The sequence below is a fragment of the Nelumbo lutea genome, chromosome 4, assembly GCF_056320005.1.
Source record: "Nelumbo lutea isolate HS-2025 chromosome 4, American lotus-T2T, whole genome shotgun sequence".
NCBI classification, from domain to species: Eukaryota; Viridiplantae; Streptophyta; class Magnoliopsida; order Proteales; family Nelumbonaceae; genus Nelumbo; species Nelumbo lutea.
In genome coordinates, this window is record NC_142687.1 from 41,074,663 (window position 1) to 41,092,677 (window position 18,015).

At 40.9% G+C, this 18,015-nt stretch overlaps 1 pseudogene across 1 annotated transcript; it reads right to left on the minus strand.

Moving 5' to 3' along the window:
* Positions 1-9,888: 9,888 nt before the first annotated feature.
* On the minus strand, positions 9,889-10,950 carry LOC148855391 (uncharacterized; annotated as a pseudogene). The gene has a single exon (XR_016094788.1). The product of XR_016094788.1 is annotated as an uncharacterized LOC148855391 (transcript).
* Between the last annotated feature and the right edge of the window lie 7,065 nt (positions 10,951-18,015).

An 18,015-nucleotide genomic window follows, 5' to 3' on the forward strand; every position in this document is an offset into this window, starting at 1 on the left:
AAGATTGACCGCCTAGTGAATGTGACCTCAGGGCATGAGTTGCTGAGCTTCCTGGACGCCTATTTTGATTAGAACCATATTAGGATAGACCTCGCCGATGAAGAAAAAACTGCCTTTATAACTAAGCTCGGGTTGTATTGCTACAAGGTCATGCCTTTCGGACTAAAAAATGTCGGGGCAACCTTTCAACGCCTTGTAAATAAAATTTTTGAGTCATTAATCGGCAATAAAATCGAATGCTATGTTAATGACATGGTCGTAAAGACCCAGTATTCAAAATTTTTGTTAGATGATTTACAAAGTGTTTTTCAAATTTTACGAAAATATAATATGAAATTAAATCCCAACAAGTGTGTCTTCGGGGTCATCTCGGGTAAATTTTTGGGCTATATAGTCAACCGACGTGGCATCGAAGCCAACCTGGAAAAAATACAGGCCATCCTAGATATGAGACCACCTCACAAAATAAAAGAGGTTGAGAGGCTGACTAATCGGATAGCCGCCCTAAGCCGCTTTATGTCCAAGTTGGAAGATCGTTGCCTACCCTTTTTCAAAGCCATAAAAAAGAGCAAAGACTTTGAATGGACTACAGAATGTCAGCTCACTTTTAACAAGATGAATAGATATCTAGGTACCACCCCAGTCCTGATCTGACCCGAGGAAGGGGATTTTTTAAAGTTGTACCTCTCCGCGAGTGACGATGTGGTCAGCTTGGTACTAATCAAAGAAGTAGATCGGGTCCAATGACCCATTTACTATGTTAGCAAAGTTTTTTAGGATGAGGAGACCAAATACCCCGAGATCGAGAAATTAGCATATGCACTAATCATAGCATCTTGCAAGATTCGTCCATACTTCCAAGCCCACACTATCGTCATCCTCACCAACAAACCTCTGAGACAGATTCTGCCCAAGCCTGAGGTGTCAGATTGACGAAGTGGGCTATCAAACTAAGTGAGTATGACATCCGGTATGAACCTCAGATAGCAATCAAAGCCCAAGCCTCGGCCGATTTTGTGGCAGAATGCACATTCAGTACCGTAACTCCCGAGCTGACCAAGCTCGAACACACGATGGAAACTTCAACCAGTGCAGCACTGGTCCCGGTCAGGGCAAGTCCAACCTGGGACGAGGAGCCCTGGATTCTCCACGTTAACGACTCGTCCAACCAACAGGGAAGCGGTGCAGGAATAATTCTGTACGACCCAAGCGAGGTGAAGCTAGAATACACACTCTGGTTTGGCTTCGCGGCATCAAAAAATGAAGCAGAGTATGAAGCATTGATTGTCGGGCTCACCCTAGCAAGGGAAATGAAGGCAAAGCACCTCACCATATGCAGCGACTCTCAACTCATAGTCAACCAAGTCATTGGTGAGTATGAATCCCGCGACCCGACCATGTATGCTTACTTAGCCAAAGTTAGGGAGATCTTGCGCGGCTTCATTTCCTATTTCATCAAATAGATCTCGAGGTCCGAGAATGCTGAGGCCGACGCCTTGTCCTAGTTAGCCAGCACAAGCAGTAACACCATGCGGACCGTATATATAGAGGACTTACCTCGGCCTAGCATTCTCAAGGGGCAGGAGAGGTCGCTCCTGTAGCACAAGCAGAACCGAGCTGGATCGACCCACTCGTAAGTTGCTTCATGGGACCCTCCCTGCAGAACGCAATGCAGCCCGAAGTGTAGAGCGCTAGTCGGCTAAGTACGTCCTTATAGACGAATAGCTGTATAGAAGGTCCTTCACGCTCCCCTACTTGCGCTGCTTGCGATCCTTAGAAGCCGAGTACGTACTCCGCGACACCCATGAAGGCTTATGCGGCGGACACTTGGGGGGTAGAGCTCTCGCACAGAAGGCATTACGGCAATGCTACTATTGGCCCACGGTGAAAGAAAATGCACTCGAGCTCGTCAAGAAGTGTGACAAGTGTTAGAGGCACGCTAACATCCACCACCGACCTGCTGTCGATTTGAAATATCTCACTAGCCCATGGCCCTTTGAACAATGAGGAACCGACATCCTCAGCCCATTCTCGCCAGCGACAAGACAGAGGAAGTTTCTGGTCGTAGTAGTAGACTATTTTACAAAGTGGGTGGAAATTGAACCTCTAGCAACAATAACATTCCGCAACATACAAAATTTCTTTTGGAAGAACATAGTATGTCTCTTTGGGCTACCTCGAGTACTCATCTCCGGTAAAGGGAAGCAATTCGAGAATATTAAGTTTTAGAATTTGTGTGTTGAAATGGGAATTCAGCAAAATTTCACCTCAGCGGCACACCCCCAGGCGAACGGGCAAGCGGAAGTCACTAATAGAGCCATACTTCGCGGACTGAAAGTTCGCGTAGCTCGAGCCAAGGGGTTGTGGGTAGACGAACTGCCAAGTGTACTCTAGGCCTACCTGACTACCATCAAGACTGCCACATGTGAGACTCCTTTCAACCTCACTTACGACACAAAAGCAGTGATCCCAGCAGAAATCGAGGTGCCTACACTATGCTTGGAGGCATACGACGAAGAGACGAATGATGACGAACTTCGTACCAATCTAGACCTAGTGGAAGAAGTATGAGACATGGCATACATCCGAACTGCAGTGTACCAACAGAGAGTAGCTCAGGACTATAATGCCCAAGTCAGAAAGTGACACTTCCGCGTCGACGACCTGGTTCTTCGGAAGGTTATGGTACCTGAGCCCCGGTGTTGGTAAGTTTGGACCAAATTGGGAAGGTCTGTACCGAGTGAGACGGGTATTCGGGGAAGGTACATACGAGCTTGAGTCTCTGGAAGGGAAGCAAGTACCTTGAGTGTGGAACATCAAAAACCTAAGAAGGTACTACTTGTAATCACCAAACTGGAGAGAGGACTGTGAGCCACTCTCAGAAACCCAAGGGCTATGTTGCCGAGCTGACATAAGACCTCAACACTACGATAAGTCCTACTCGTCTCCTCGACATAGGCAGATAAGACTCAGTCGCCTCTTCGGCATGGATAGACAAGTCCCAATCGCCTCTTCGACATAGGCAGACAAGTCCTAGTCGCCTCTTCGGCATAGGCAAACCAGTTCTCATGCCTAAGACATAGATAGTTTGAGTACAAACCCTACCATGTCTAACTCACATCGGCATATAACAATAGGTTGATCCCACTTGAAGTCAAACCCGATGGCTCGACACTAAGGGATAACCGACACCTAAGCGAGTAGCCCGTGTGCAGCCAGGTCGAGTATATATCCTACAGTGTCCGCCCACCTCGAAGTACAACGATGCGAAGTTATCCCTACTCGTAGTATAGCTCGTTAGCTCGACAGCCTGGGATAACCAACACTTAAAAAAAAATCTACTCCTACTTTTAGTTTAGTTTGCTAGTTCGGGAGTTATTTACACTTAGAACATTTTTTGCATAGAGATAGCCAAAATACTTGTATTTCATTGATGTGAAGCTTTGAGTACAAAAAAATGAAGTAAAAAGAGAAACTTTCACTATGAACCGAGTTCGGAGACTCGTGGTATACATCATAAAGGACCAAGAAAAGAGGTGTCTGGTCACTTTGTGGCTCCTCACTCTTGTTGAAGGCTTCGGCAGGAGGATCCATCTCCATGCGGCTCTCGTCAGCACCGGTCTCCTCCTCATCATCGGACAGGTCGCCGTCGCTTTCTGCTTTGGAGTCCAGATCTTGGGCAGCTTCAACGACCATCTCCTCTATGATCCTCGAAGTGGTTGTGACACTGAGGTCGAGCTGGGGGAACTCACGTCGGGTCAACCACTTGCTATGTTTAAAACCTTTGTGGTAGCTCACCATCCCCACCTCGACCATCTCTTTCTGGTACTCCGCCATAGACTTGTAATCCTCAACGGCCTTAACCTTGGCCTCCTCCATTGCTTGAAGTAGTATCTCAGTTAACTCCTTCACATGAGCTTCAAGGTTTTCCACCTCCCTCTTCAATGCCGCCACTCGATCTTCGAACTCCTTTTTCTCCGACATCAGCAATGTGAGCAGCTCCTTCTTAGCTTGCGCGTCATTCTTCAGCTGGTTATTTTCATTGCAAGCTAAGTTCAGCTCGGCGTGGGCCTAGCGGGAAGACTCCTCGGCTGCGAGAGCCCGCTTCAAGTTCATCTCGAACTGACAAGCCAAGGCATGGATGGTGGAATTCACCTGCCAAGAGAAGAAAACAAGCGTCATCGTATAAAAATCCAAGTACAAGACAGATCGAAGAAGACAATTCCGAAAACTTACCACCATGCAGTGAGTAGCCGCTCGGGCTCCAAGCTGAGCAATCGGCAGTTCGGTCCAACTAGCAACCTCCTTGGCAAACACTGCGCCTTTGCTCTTGAGGAGGCCAAATTTTGGAGCCAAAATGCTCCGAGCTGCATAATCGCTGGCTGAAGAAATGGCAACCACCAGGGCGGGGAGAGCTTGTTCGATTCCTCCTCAACTGGGTCTATCACTGGAGGATGCTAGGCAGTTGATGGCTGCTTGGGCTCTAGAAAGGCAGCTGGCGAAGACTCAACGCGAGCTCTTTTTGAAGCTCTCTTCTTTTTCCCCTTCTTCGTACTCCAGAAGAGTTCGTTGGTGGGGATATCCATGATAGCTGCAACAAAAATGAACTGGCAGAAATAGTACCAAAATAAAACAAAGGAAATAGAACAAATAGTGACCTACCAGGACTCAGACCAGCCTGTACGAGCTTTTCCTTGGTCAAGTCTTCGAACTTCAGGTCAAGCTCCGCCCAAGATCGAAGAGCCTCCCTCGTCTTTAGGTCCAACTTGACACTGGGGTCCTAGGGTCCTAGATGGCTGCCCTCCAATGGGTCAAGAAAGGCCACCCCTTAGTGTTGCTGGCCAAAAAATAGCGCCTCTTCAAAAAATAGCGCCTCTTCTAGGCCATAACCTTGTTCAGGAGCTCATGCAAGAGTTTAAAGCCAGGACGAGGTGATAGGTAATAACTTCGATTGTGCTCGGGCAGAACACAGGATGAGTTCTTTTTGATGGAAAGAATAGAAGAAAAGATGTCAAGGTCGAGAGGAAGGTTGTTGTTGTGGAAAAGATAAATGGTTCCTACGACGTTGCAGATGGAGTTCAGGTGCAACTGGTCTATGGCGATGTGGAACAACTTTATGATCTCGACTATGAGGGGGTGAAGTGGAAAACGAAGACCAACTGCGAGCTGTTCCTCGAAGATCACAATTTCGTCATGACCGTGTTCCCAAGGGAAATTGCCTAAAGGGATACTGTAGACGAGGTCGTTGGGAAGTCTTTACCGGGTTGCTAGAGATAGGAGCCTGTCTACCATCATTGTTAATGGGCCAAAGTTATCTGGCAGCCGACCTCGATGTGAGGTGGAAGCCAGGCTATTAGAGGCCTCTCGGTCCCCCCGAAGTGAGTCCACCTCGGGAGGACCATGGACCGCATCCTGACCTGAAGTAACCTCCCTGGTAGGACGAAGATCTACGGCCTGAGCCGAGGTACCCACCTTGGCTCCAGCGGATTCACCGCTCCCGTCTAAGAGGCTATCAAAACTAAAGCTAGACATAATCGAAAGACGGAATAAAAAAAGAGAGAGCTAAGGGAAACTCACCAAAAGAAAGATCGGAGAAAGGAAGACGACCTCAAAAAGACACCAAACTGAAGGACTCGAGCGTGACCTCAAATTGTGGATTAGTGGACTTGTGGTGAATAAAATGAGCCCCTTTCCTCCTATTTATAGTCGGTTTGTCCAGGGATCAACAATCGAGATCACCATGATTCGATGACTCTTAGGAAAACCGGTTGCACGACCCTCGAGGTTGAAATCGGTTTAGCGCGTATTTTGACATCCACGAAGTTTATAAAACGGTGTGATGTTCGCGCGTACATTAGACGCGACCTGGGTTATTCCTGGTTGAACCGGCCAACCAAATAGGTCCAACCAGCAATTCTCCCGTCAAAGCCGCCTAGACCTCGTACCAAATCCACCTGGACTCGTCATGAACTCCCACACCGGGTTGAGACCCCTGGCTCGGGGAGTGGGGGCCAATTAATGAAGGGTGATTTGGCCCGACCTAGCAAGAAGGGGACACATGGACACGACCTAACTAAGGGATGACAACTCAGCCCGATAAGCCTAGTTCACAACAATTGAGCTCGGGTATTCAATCACCTCAACACAGGGTCACCTCAGCGCAGGGTCACCTCGGCATTCAATCCAGTTCGGAACTAAAAGACTGAAGTATCATCTCAGGGCTACCAGCCCGGACCGCCACGTAATGATCCCAGAAGTCTCTCCAACAGATTCTGAATCTCACGGGATCATGCCACGTAACGGTAGGCCTAATCTTCTCCCCACCCAAATCGGACAGAATTGATAATCTTTATTATTGATATATTACCCCCCAATTAAAGCAGAAACGGATCCCCTTAGGACGAAGATCCCGGAACCGATCCGCAAAACCCACGAGGGCTCAACTATATAAAGGCACCAACCCCAATGACACAAGGTACACGTGATTTTTCTACTCTCTAGCTCTCTAGCTCTTAAAACTTTCAACTCGCATCACAGTTTACTAACTTAAGCATCGGAGCGACCTCGCCGGGTTAGCCACCCCAGGTTCTTTGATCTGCTATCTTGCAGATTCACCTAGCTCGTTGCTCGACTAGAAGCCAGATCATCTTCCAACAGGGAGTAGTCAGATTGTGCCACACCAGTCCTCATTATCCGCATCCAACATCTTGGGATTAGATACTTTATTCCACTAGTCTGTGATGGAGGCATCACTATCCTTAGGGCCATCTAGATTTGTCCTAGCCGTAAGCCATACTTGTTTAGCAAATGGACAGTTTTTAAATATGTGGTCCAAGTCTTCCTCATCACCACAAATGTTGCACTCACAATTTACCCTCTATTGGTCAGAAAAAAAAAAACCTTTGGGCTGCGTTTGGAAATGATGCAAACGGAGTATAAATCACGGTTCAGGGTAAATTTGCATTCTACTTCACTTTTGCATGCGTTTTGTAACATTACATTTATACATTGACAAATGACAGATCAATGCATATTTACATTGATAATAAGATGTAAAAGTACATCAATAAAAAATAAGTAAATTTACATTCAAGTGGGCTTTTGATAAAAAGAAAAGCATATGCTATATTGAAATTCATGTTTGCATCCATTACAGTTAAAAATCTATTTAGTAAGAAGGTAAAATTGTCACTGCAAAACTAACCAAATTTTGCAATTTATATGAACTGTTTTATACTCTACATATTTGCATTCACACATATTTGCATCTTTTCCAAATGCAACCTTGATGGCAATCTTTTATTTATAGTTAAGAAAAGAAAAACTTTTATCTTAGGAGGGCATCGGATTTTCCAAATATCCTTATAGCACCATCTCATAGTGCCCTTATTGATATTTGAATGCATTCTGCCTTATAGGAAGAACTAATTGAGAATTTTCCATTTGGAGGTAATCTCCATACCATGATATCCTCTCTATCTCCTGATGGGATGAAAATAGGTTGAATTTTATGCCATGATAATTGAGACACTAGAGATCTAATGTGATGAATACCCCATGTTCTTCTATCACTATGATAACATCACTGACTTTAAGATTCAAATTTTCAATTTCTTCATGATTAACATCCTCATTGAGGGAGGAGTTGCCAACCCATACATCATTCCAAAAGTTAACATTTTTAGCATCACTAATTCTCTAACCAATATTCCAAAAGTTAACATTTTTACCATCACTAATTCTCTAACCAATAGCACTCTTGATTACATCATGGGAGTTGAGAATACCTCTCCATGCCCAAGAAATCCCTTTTCTATCTTTTGCCTCCCAGAAATTATTTTTGCTTAAATATTTATTCATCACCACTTTAACCCACAAATTTCCAAGGTTGGTTAAAATGTGCCACCTAAATTTTCAAATTCGTATTGTTAATCCATTTAAGGTTTCTAATACAAAGACCACCCAGATTCTTTTGGGTACAAATTCTCTTCCAATTAAGAAGGTACATAGGCATTTTTTTCATTTGATTTGGTTCATATAAAATCTCTCTAGATTATATCCAAATCATCAATGACAGTATTAGGGATTTTGAAAGATCTCATAATAAACTGCAACATCATAAACGTTGTGGCATTCACAAGAATTAGCTTACCAACATGGGAGAGAGAGTTTTTCCTCCAACTCATAAGTTTATTAGACATTTTATTTCACAACCCTTGAAGCATCTCTTTTGTGACTCTTCCCTCCGAAATTGGGTCACCAAAATAATATTGAGACTTAGAGTCAACAGGAATTTTGATGATTTTGGCCATGATCTTTTGAAAAATTGGAATATTCTTTGAGATGGATAAAATGGAATTTGAGTAATTTGGACTCTATTTTGAACCAAAGCAAATTGGTCCAAAATTTCTCTAATTTTAAGGCAACATTAATAGAAGTCTTTGCAAAAATCAAGCAATCATTAGTAAATTGGAGGACGGGAATAGTAGCCCCCCCCTAGAAATTTTACATCCAATTACTTTTTCTGCAACAATAGATTCTTTAACAAGTCTCAAGTGAGAGCCTCATTACATAGAAAGAAGATGTAGGGGGATTAGAGTTCCCTTTGTCTAATTCCTCCAGATGGAAGAAATTCTTTCGAGGGGTGCCATTAATAAGAATATGGTATGAAACAGATTTGATACATTCCATCATCCAAGCAACCAATTGATGATGCAATCCAAACATTAGAAACTCTTTTTCAATAAAATCCTAATCAAACTTATCATAAGCTTTTTCCATATCAATTTTGCAAGTCATAATTCTCGTCTTGCCCTTCTTTTCTCATAGAATGAAACATTTAATACGTTATCACAATATTACCAATTATTTCCCATTTGGAACAAAGGTACTTTAGAAGGGAGAGATGATATCATCCAAATAGGGCTTAAGCTGATTAGACACCACATTATATAGGCTAATCAACATAAAATCATTGGCATATTAAAAAAAAAAACCCTTTACAAATTTAGGGGTTGTCTCAAATCAGTCCCCGAACTTCAAATTGTTTCTCTACAGTACCCGAACTTTCAAAATGTGTCTATAGTTTGCATAATTCTATATCACCTTTGCAATCGCTTATAGGGCTGCAAATGGTATCCGATTGTTCAAATTTGAATTTGACCCCATTAAGGATTATTCAGATCGATCTGTTAATAATTGGATCAAATATAGAGCTACCCCTGTCCAAGGTGATCTGATTTGACTTAAATATATACGTATATAAATCATATTGAATCTATACAAGTAAATTTCAATTAATTTTATTCATGAAATACGGTATCCGAGTTATTTTTAGTTCATATTATTAATTAACATATAATATTTTAATCACGTTATATATTAATTTATTTATACTTTTCAATATCTGATTATAATCCAAATATGATATAAATCCACTGGACAATACAAAATTCGGATTCAAATATAAACGAACCAAATTTGGATCTACCAGTATCCAAATCGATTGGACATGTTGGTAACCCTTTTGAGTTATTGATGGTTCTCTTAGACAAAAGTGTACAATGACACTTTTGGCCCTGGCATCTATTTAACCAAAATAAATAAAAGAGAAAAACATAACCAAAATGTTGATTTGAAATAACACAAATAGAAAATAAAAATGTAATAGACAATAAAATTAATATTTTCTATTATGGTCAATTTTACTTATTTTTATGTTTTGTCTTCCTTTATTTCTGCTTTATTTTTTAAATAAAATAATGTGAGGAAGTTTATTCTTTCTAAAAGGCTGATATGAGACGTTTTTACTGGTATTTTTGGAATAAAAATTCATTCCCAAATAAATATACAAATGGTTCTTAACAGAAGATGTATCAAATAAAGCGATTGCAAAATAGAAGGGGCATCTTATTATTACCACACATGAACTTATACAAGTGAGTCTTACTGATAGTTACATTTGAAAATGACAAACCCTTTAAAGAAGACACTATTCATTATCATCTACCTTGAGACCAAGACAAAAATCATAGATTCATTTTGCAAATACAGAAATCACACACAATGCACGTCGATAACAATGTTTTTGCATAATTCTAAGATCTATCCAATATGCAGCATAAAAGGGTGTTGACATCTTGTAAACAACATAAAGAAAGGCAAATACATCTTATGAACGGCACAAGTTCATCTAAAACAGGACCCAAATTCCAAGTATTCTTCTCTTTTCCTCCAACTTTTGGACAATAAATCTTCCTCTGATACCTCCCCACTCTCAACCTCAATCCATTGAACCCATAAATCAGCATGTTGACCCAACACTCTCTCCCAATCACCAATAACAACGGTCCGCAAATTAGAGTCCTTGGCCCTCTTGAGCATTAATTTTTTGAGAAGTCTGAATCATCGGAAACCAAGAAGAGCCAATCAATACCGTGGGTCATGGAATGCTGCATCTACCATTTAAGTGCCCAGTCGACAACCTGAGGTTATCCTCCATGGTCTTAACAAAAACCCTGGCACACCTTAACTCCGAAGCAAGACCATATATATCCAACCTTGGGAATGAGCAATCAAGGATCTAGCGGCTTCCTCGTACTTGTGGTTCCCAGAGATGAAACGCTCCTTGTAGCATTTTCGCTTCTTGCCCTTGAAGGAACGAATGCAATTCAACTTCTTCTTCTCGTACTCCCGCTCGTGGAGCTGCTTGAAGTGCTTCTTGAGGTCGAGGTTGGTGAGACACTTATTGCCACAGAATGCTGCAAACGTAGGGCTCAATCGGGGTGGAGAGGCCCTTGCGTTCTAGGATGCCCATTTGGCAGTAAGGCTGCAACTTGGGCCAGGTTGGCTTGAACCCATTCCAAAAAAGTCAGGTTGGTTTGGGTCGGGTTGATGCTCGGGTTAGAGTTAGAATTGAAATTTATGAAGCCGACTTTACTTCAGGTTGGATTAGGGTTGACCCCTTTGGCAATCCGAACCCAATTCTATAGTATATGTCATATATAAATATATGTTATATGTGTGATATATCATATATTGATTTGTTTAGATGCATGATAATTGTATAGCCCCCACCACATACTATCATTTATTTCTTTTAAGATAATCACTTCACTTAATCCTAATTGGAAATACTAAAACCTTAATAACATATTTTATTCTTTATCTCCTCTAGGTTGTTTTCCACCCATAGCTCGATGCCCATAAAAGATCTATTATAAGTCATAACTCATAATAAATTATAGTCATTTCAAACACATTTTTTTCTAAACCTTGTACTTGAAAGAACCAAGAAAAACATCAACAAACAAATACTAATAAAACATAGGGTTAATATATGTAGTGAAAGTTGAGTTAAGATCTGGGATTAAGAAGTTTGTATGAGATTTTAAGGGATGGGAAGAAGGTTGGGTTGGACCCAATCCGAAGTTGACCTTGGATTGGGTTGGGTTGGGTTGGGTTGGGTTGGGTTAGGGTTGAAAGAACTTAGTTAGGGTTAGCGTTAGGGTTGGGTAGGTCGGGTTGGATTAGGGTTAGAGTTGGGGTTCAGAACTTAGGGTTGGACTCAACCCAAACTAACCCGACCTGACTTACAGCCCTATTTGGCAGCACCTGTGACGCTCCTTGATACCCTTTGGGGGAGGTGGATGAAGGCATGGCAGTTGGCGTAGGCGGAGATGTCGACAACCTCACCTAAGCGTTGGGCAACCTCTCACAAGGCCATGGCCACCTGATAAAGCGAAGTGCGAGGAGACTTGTTGTCAGGTCCCATAAAACAACTACCTTCTTCTGTTTCGCCGTCCAGACCCCTTGACGATCCCTCACCATATCGACCTCTATAGTTGCGAGTAAGACTGCTTGGTTGGCCACGCTGGCTTCAAATCACCATCAGCACCGCTTTGGCTTGGATGGTGCTACTGCATTTCGTAAGACGAGAGGCTTACTGGTGATGTTGAGTTTGAATTTGGGGGTCATCAAAGGGAAAGTGGCAGTAGATGTAGTGGTAAGCTCATTTTTACGAATGGGAGGGTAAGCTTTAAGAGGAAGAATATTAGATGGGTTGCAGAGGGGACTCATCCTCATCGTCATTTCTCTCTCTCTCCATCAACTCTTGTGCACTAGGTCCTGTTGGGGATTATCAGTTGCAATTGCAGTTGCAGCTGCAGTGCAATGAGAGCCTGATCATTAGATAGAGTATAGTGTCAAGTGTGGATATTTTACTCCGGATCCAGTGCGCGCGTTTAGACTCAAAGGGATTTTCTTTCGAGTCTAGTAATATTTTGACACATCATTCGATGCTCGACTGGCAATCACCTACAACCAGTTGGGGATGTCTTTCGTACTCCTTCAAATGCATATCTCATCAGTCATGGCCTAAAGACGATAATCAACAATGTTCATAGTGGTCATCATCGCTAAACGAATTGGTTAGCAGAATATTGTAGCAGTAATGGTTCAGTCTTAACGTAGAAGACAATAAACAATGTCATCAAGAAGAACAAGGACCTCAATGGTAATAAAGCACAAGGACCAAATGGGTTTCCCATTACGTTTTATAAGAAATGTTCCCCTGTCTAGAGAGAAGAATTTATTTAAGTGATGCAAGACTGTCATGATCAAGTAAATCCATCACAGGCAGATAATTCCATCTTCATATCTTTCATTCAAAGACAGAATGTTCTTCAGACATGAAGAATTATCGCCCTATCAATTTAATTAGTAGCATTTATAAGGTGATTTCTATAGTGTTGGCAAATAGATTGAGAAGAGTGCTGACTTTTATCTTTTATCTTCTATCCATCTCAAAGTGCTTTTATATAGATAGATGTGAAATTTTACATGGTTCCCTAATTACCAACGAATGCATCAACTCAAGAATACGTCAAGGAATTTTAGGATTGAAAGACAAACTGGAGAATGGAAATAGCATAAGACCATGTCTAATGGAGTTGGAGTTTTGTTGAGTACATGCTTCATAGATTGGGCTCTGGAAGTCTGAAGTCAAATGGAGATTGTGCATTTCAAGTTTCAACATGTATATCATCTACAATGTTCTCTATTTTAATCAATAGCTCACAGAAAGCATATTTTGATAGAAAAAGGGACTTGCAGCAGGGTGATCTCCTAAAACCATTCCTCGCACAATCATGGCTGAAATGCTTAGCAGGCTGGTGTAATGAGTTGTACAAGGTGGATGCATTGAGAGATTCAGGGTAAACCAAGGCATCCTAACAGTTGTGATACTCCATTTTGCAAATTATAGATCTAAAATTCAAGCTAGCTAGCCAAGTTGACATGCTTTTCTTAAGATGTCCGTTGGTTTGTTTCAAGACAACATCGGATCTCAAAATTAACCATTCTTTGGATGCCAATTATATCTAGAAATTACAGGTACCATTTAGCAAGAGATTTAAAAGGAAGCTAGCAGGATGGGGGAAAAAAAGCACATTTGCGGAGGAGGGTCCTCATGCTTATTCAAAGATCTCAAAATTAACCATCAGTCATCCGAAGTTTGGAAAAGTTGTGGCAAGTATTATCACCTATTATCCTTGTCACAAGTGTGTGTAAACCAAGGGAGCTAGAGACTGTGGGAGTTTGCTTATTGGGCACTCCTACACAAGTGACTGTGGAGGTACACGGAAACAATTGAGTTATAGTGAAGATTGATCAAGAGTTAGGTATAGAATAATGGTTCTCTAACCATCGCATGGTGGAAAAGAAAGTTTATAAGGTCCCTGAAAGGGTTTAAATAAGTTAAACAAATCTTATTCTGGTAAGTTTTTCCAAACAAGAATAATTATTAACATCATCTAAGTCATGTCATAACTATATGAGGTTGGCTAGGGGTGAGCATTATTCGGTTAAAACCGAAATACCAAATCGAAAATTGCAGTTTTGGTTTTTCAGTTCGGTTTTTGGATAATTCAGTTCAGTTAATTCAGTTCTTAGGAATTTCAGTTCTCAGATTTAGAAATTCGATTAACCAAAAAAACAGAATTAACTAAAATTTATTATATAATATGTAATATATAATATACAATATATAACATTTAATATATAATATGTTATATTTTTATATACTAATATATTATATATAATGTATTATAATGAAATTCAATTTCATAATATATATATATATTATAGGTTATAATATATAATATTATATATATATATATTAATTAAATTCGGTATTTAACTGAAAACCGATTTGAAAAATTCAGTTCGGTTATTTCAGTTTAATTGTAATTCGATTTTGGTTCAGTTTTCTTTTTTATTTATTTCAGTTTTAAAAACTTCAGTTTATTTGGTTCGGTTTCTAACCGAATGCTCAACCCTAGGATTGGCAACATAAATCCTGATTACCTTGCAAAAAAATTAAAAGAAAGAAATGAATGCTAAATTGCGAGTTAAGTCCTTATCAAACTACATATATTGTACAAATCATAAGATTCATACAAGGAGTCATTTCTGGGACCTGTGGAAGAACAGTTCACCAAGAGGTTGGCCTTGTGGAAGAGTAATTATTTGTCCATAGGAGGAAGAATCACTTTGATCAAATCTACTTTGGCCAATCTACACGTTTACTACTTGTCATGTATAGGATACCAATTAGGGTAAGTAAAGGCCTAGAGAAGTTGATGAAGGATTTTTTGTGGGAGATGGCTGAGGTGAAGAAGGATCATAAGGTAAGTTGGGAGATGGTCTGTAGAAGTAAGAGATATGAGGGTTAGGTCATGGGAACATACAAGAGAGGAATATGGCATTGCTGGGGAAATGGTTATGGAGACCGCCAATGCATAGAGATAAGTTGCGGGCAAAGGTGATAGTCAGTATCCATGGACTTGTAGCAAATGGTTGGGACTCTAGAACTTCAGTATCCATTTGTAGTATTTTGCCTCTTTTTACCACATCAATTATAGTCCGAGACTTGAGAATCTAGTTAAGTTTTGGAATCATGTTTGGGTGGACAACCTTCCACTAAAGATACAATTTCCCGCTCTTTCCATCCATAGAGAGGAACCTATATCCTGTTTTCTAGATCTATCTAATGCAATTGCCGGGTGTAATTGGGATTTGGGCTTCAAAAGAAGGCTTCATAATCATGAGTTGAACAGTGTCACAAACCTACTACAAAGCTTGGAAGAGGTGTGTTTAGAAGATGGTAAGAGGGATAGCAGAACTTGGACCCTAACACCCTCTACTAGGGGTGGCAACGAGCCGAGCTTTTCACGAGCTGCTCGAGCTCGGCTCGTGAAAAGCTTGGCTCAGCTCGGTTTAAACAGAGCTAAAGCTCGAGCTTGAGCCCAATTCACTAGCTCGATTATTAAACAAGTCGAGCTCGAATATATATTATATATATAATAAAAATATTATAATTATTAATTATTATAATTCTTAATTTTTTAAATATCAAATAAAAATATTTTTATATATAATTTTTTATTTGTATAAATATTTTTTCTCAAAATCGAGCTCGAGCCGATCTTTAGCTCAAGGTTCTGGCTCGAACCAAACTCAAGCCTTGTAGAATAGTCTCGAGCCAAGCTCGAGGCTCGAATCCACCCCAACCCTCTAGTACCTTACTCGCAGTTCCTTTTTATCATCCCTTACCCAACCAAGTGAAAACTAGGGCCCTCTCTTTCCTTTTAGGGAGACTTTTGAATACTCCTATCCCTCCTAGGGTAGGTGATTTGTGCTAGGAAATATCTCTAAAGAGAATTAATACTTGTGAATTACTACAAAGAAAAAGACCTAATTGGTGCCTCTCCCTCCACTAGTGCTCCCTTTGCAAAGTTCATGGTGAGAATTGATATTTAATCTCCTGCCCTTTTTCTTTTTCAATTTGGGATTGGTTCTTTTCTTTGTTTGGGTGAAAGTGGAACGCTCCGACTAATGTACAAAGCTTATTTGCTCTTACTTTCCTGAGTTGGCCAAAGAAGAGGGGAAGATTTCTTTGGAGATGCACAAGGGCAGCGGTGTGTTAGACAATTTGGGAAGAGAGGAAACAATGAATATTTTTTTTTTATCAATAACATACTTTCATTAGATTAATATATTGCAACAGTACAGAAAACAGAGTTAAAAAAGGCTTAACCCTCCCCAAGAAGGCAACAACAAGCTCACAATATAGCCCAGTACAATTGATCCCTTCCCACACCTTGTTTTGCCAAAGCATCTGCAAAGGCATTCGCTGTTCTTTTCACCCACTAAAATTGGATGTCCATCCCCCTAGTTAGCCATTTGATTTCACTTCTTTCATTAGCAAACTTCCAAAGACCAGTTCCCCTCTGCAGCCAGCTCAACACTAACTTTTGAGTCCCCTTCAATAATTAATTTTTGTACACTCAGTTACTTACTCTTTCTAATACCCTCCAATACAGAATAGATCTTAGCTTTTAGAGAGTTTAAAACCCCAATGAAGCCTGAATACATTGCCATCACCTTCCCCTCCTCATCTCTGAAAACACCTCCTACACCTGAAGGGCCAAGATTACCTTCACTACTCCCATAAAAAATTAACTTTATAAAACCATTGCCACATGTTGACCACACAGGAGAAGCAGTAGACTAAGCCCGAGCAGAATTAGCCACTTCCACCCCGCAATTCAACAACATATTTGTAGACACATCATCAAATAGTTGCACAGATTTTAGCCAATGCACCACCCTAACTGTTATGGCCTCAATAACACCTTTGTTTCTTTCCTTTTCAGAAAAAAATTTCTGGAATTCCTTTCCTCCCATAAAGTCCAGCAAGTAGCAGCCCTCACACATTTCCACATGATCCTTCCCCTTCTTTTAGGCCATCTAAAGAACAAAGAGCTAAAAAGACTTTGGATGTTTGATGGGGGTCCACCTGCAACCAAAAAGGGAAAAAAAACTATTTTCCAAATAACAGAAGCAAAAGGGCAAGAAATTAATAAGTGGTAAGAGCTTTCACGATTAGCCTTACAAAGAATGCACCAATAAGGCCTTTTCCTTTGGAGGAAGTCACAAGTGTTACATCTTCCCAAGAAAGCTTCCCAACAGAAAGCTCCAATCCTTGAGGAATCGGCTTACCCCAAACTTCCTTAACTAGGAAAAAGGTTACTGTTAGAAGGCAAGAGGGACTTGAAAAAGGAAGCACAAGAGAAAGACCCGGAAGGAGTTAGAGTCCAGTCTCTTATCCCTTTCAAAGGGATCCAACACCACCTCATTTAAGATTTGAATCAAGTTCAGTATGCTTTCAGCTTCTGAATCCCTTAGGCCTCTCCTAAGCCCTAAATTCCAATCAAACCCAAATTTGGATTGAGAAGGAACCAGAAAACTAGATACAACCTTGCCTTTATATCGGGAAAGTGAGTAAAGGAAAGAAAAATTTTCATTCAAAGGTAAATCACCCACCCAAATGTGTTCCCAAAATTTAACCTGATTTCCAAAACAAAGGTCATACCTGATGTGTTGCAGAAAAGAGGGTAGAATTGCATGTATGGATTTCCAAGGAGAGGCATCAGTTGATCTTTCCAAGTCCCTGTATCCCAATCAAACCCAAATTTGGATTGAGAAGGAACCAGAAAACTAGATACAACCTTGCCTTTATACCGAGAAAGTGAGCAAAGGGAAGGAAATTTTTCTCTCAAAGGTAAATCACCCACCCAAATGTGTTCCCAAAATTTAACCTAATTTCCAAAACAAAGGTCATACCTGATGGTAGAATTGCATGTATGGATTTCCAAGGAGAGGCAACAATTGATCTTGCCGAATTCCCTGTATCCCAACGATCCTCAACCTGACTATGAATACTCAAAATAACACTAATCCACAACTTTTCCTTTTCACCTTCCAACCTCCACAATCATTTTCCCAACAAAGCTTCATTTTTCTTTCGAATATTACCTAGTCCCAAGCCTCCAACCCCTACTTTTAGAGGCCAAAATTCAAGCATGTTTGGTCCCCACCACCTAGAGATTTGTTAAGCACAATTTTGATTGTAGTAGTGAAGGCAACCTGTGCCCATAGCATTGGAGGAGTGCT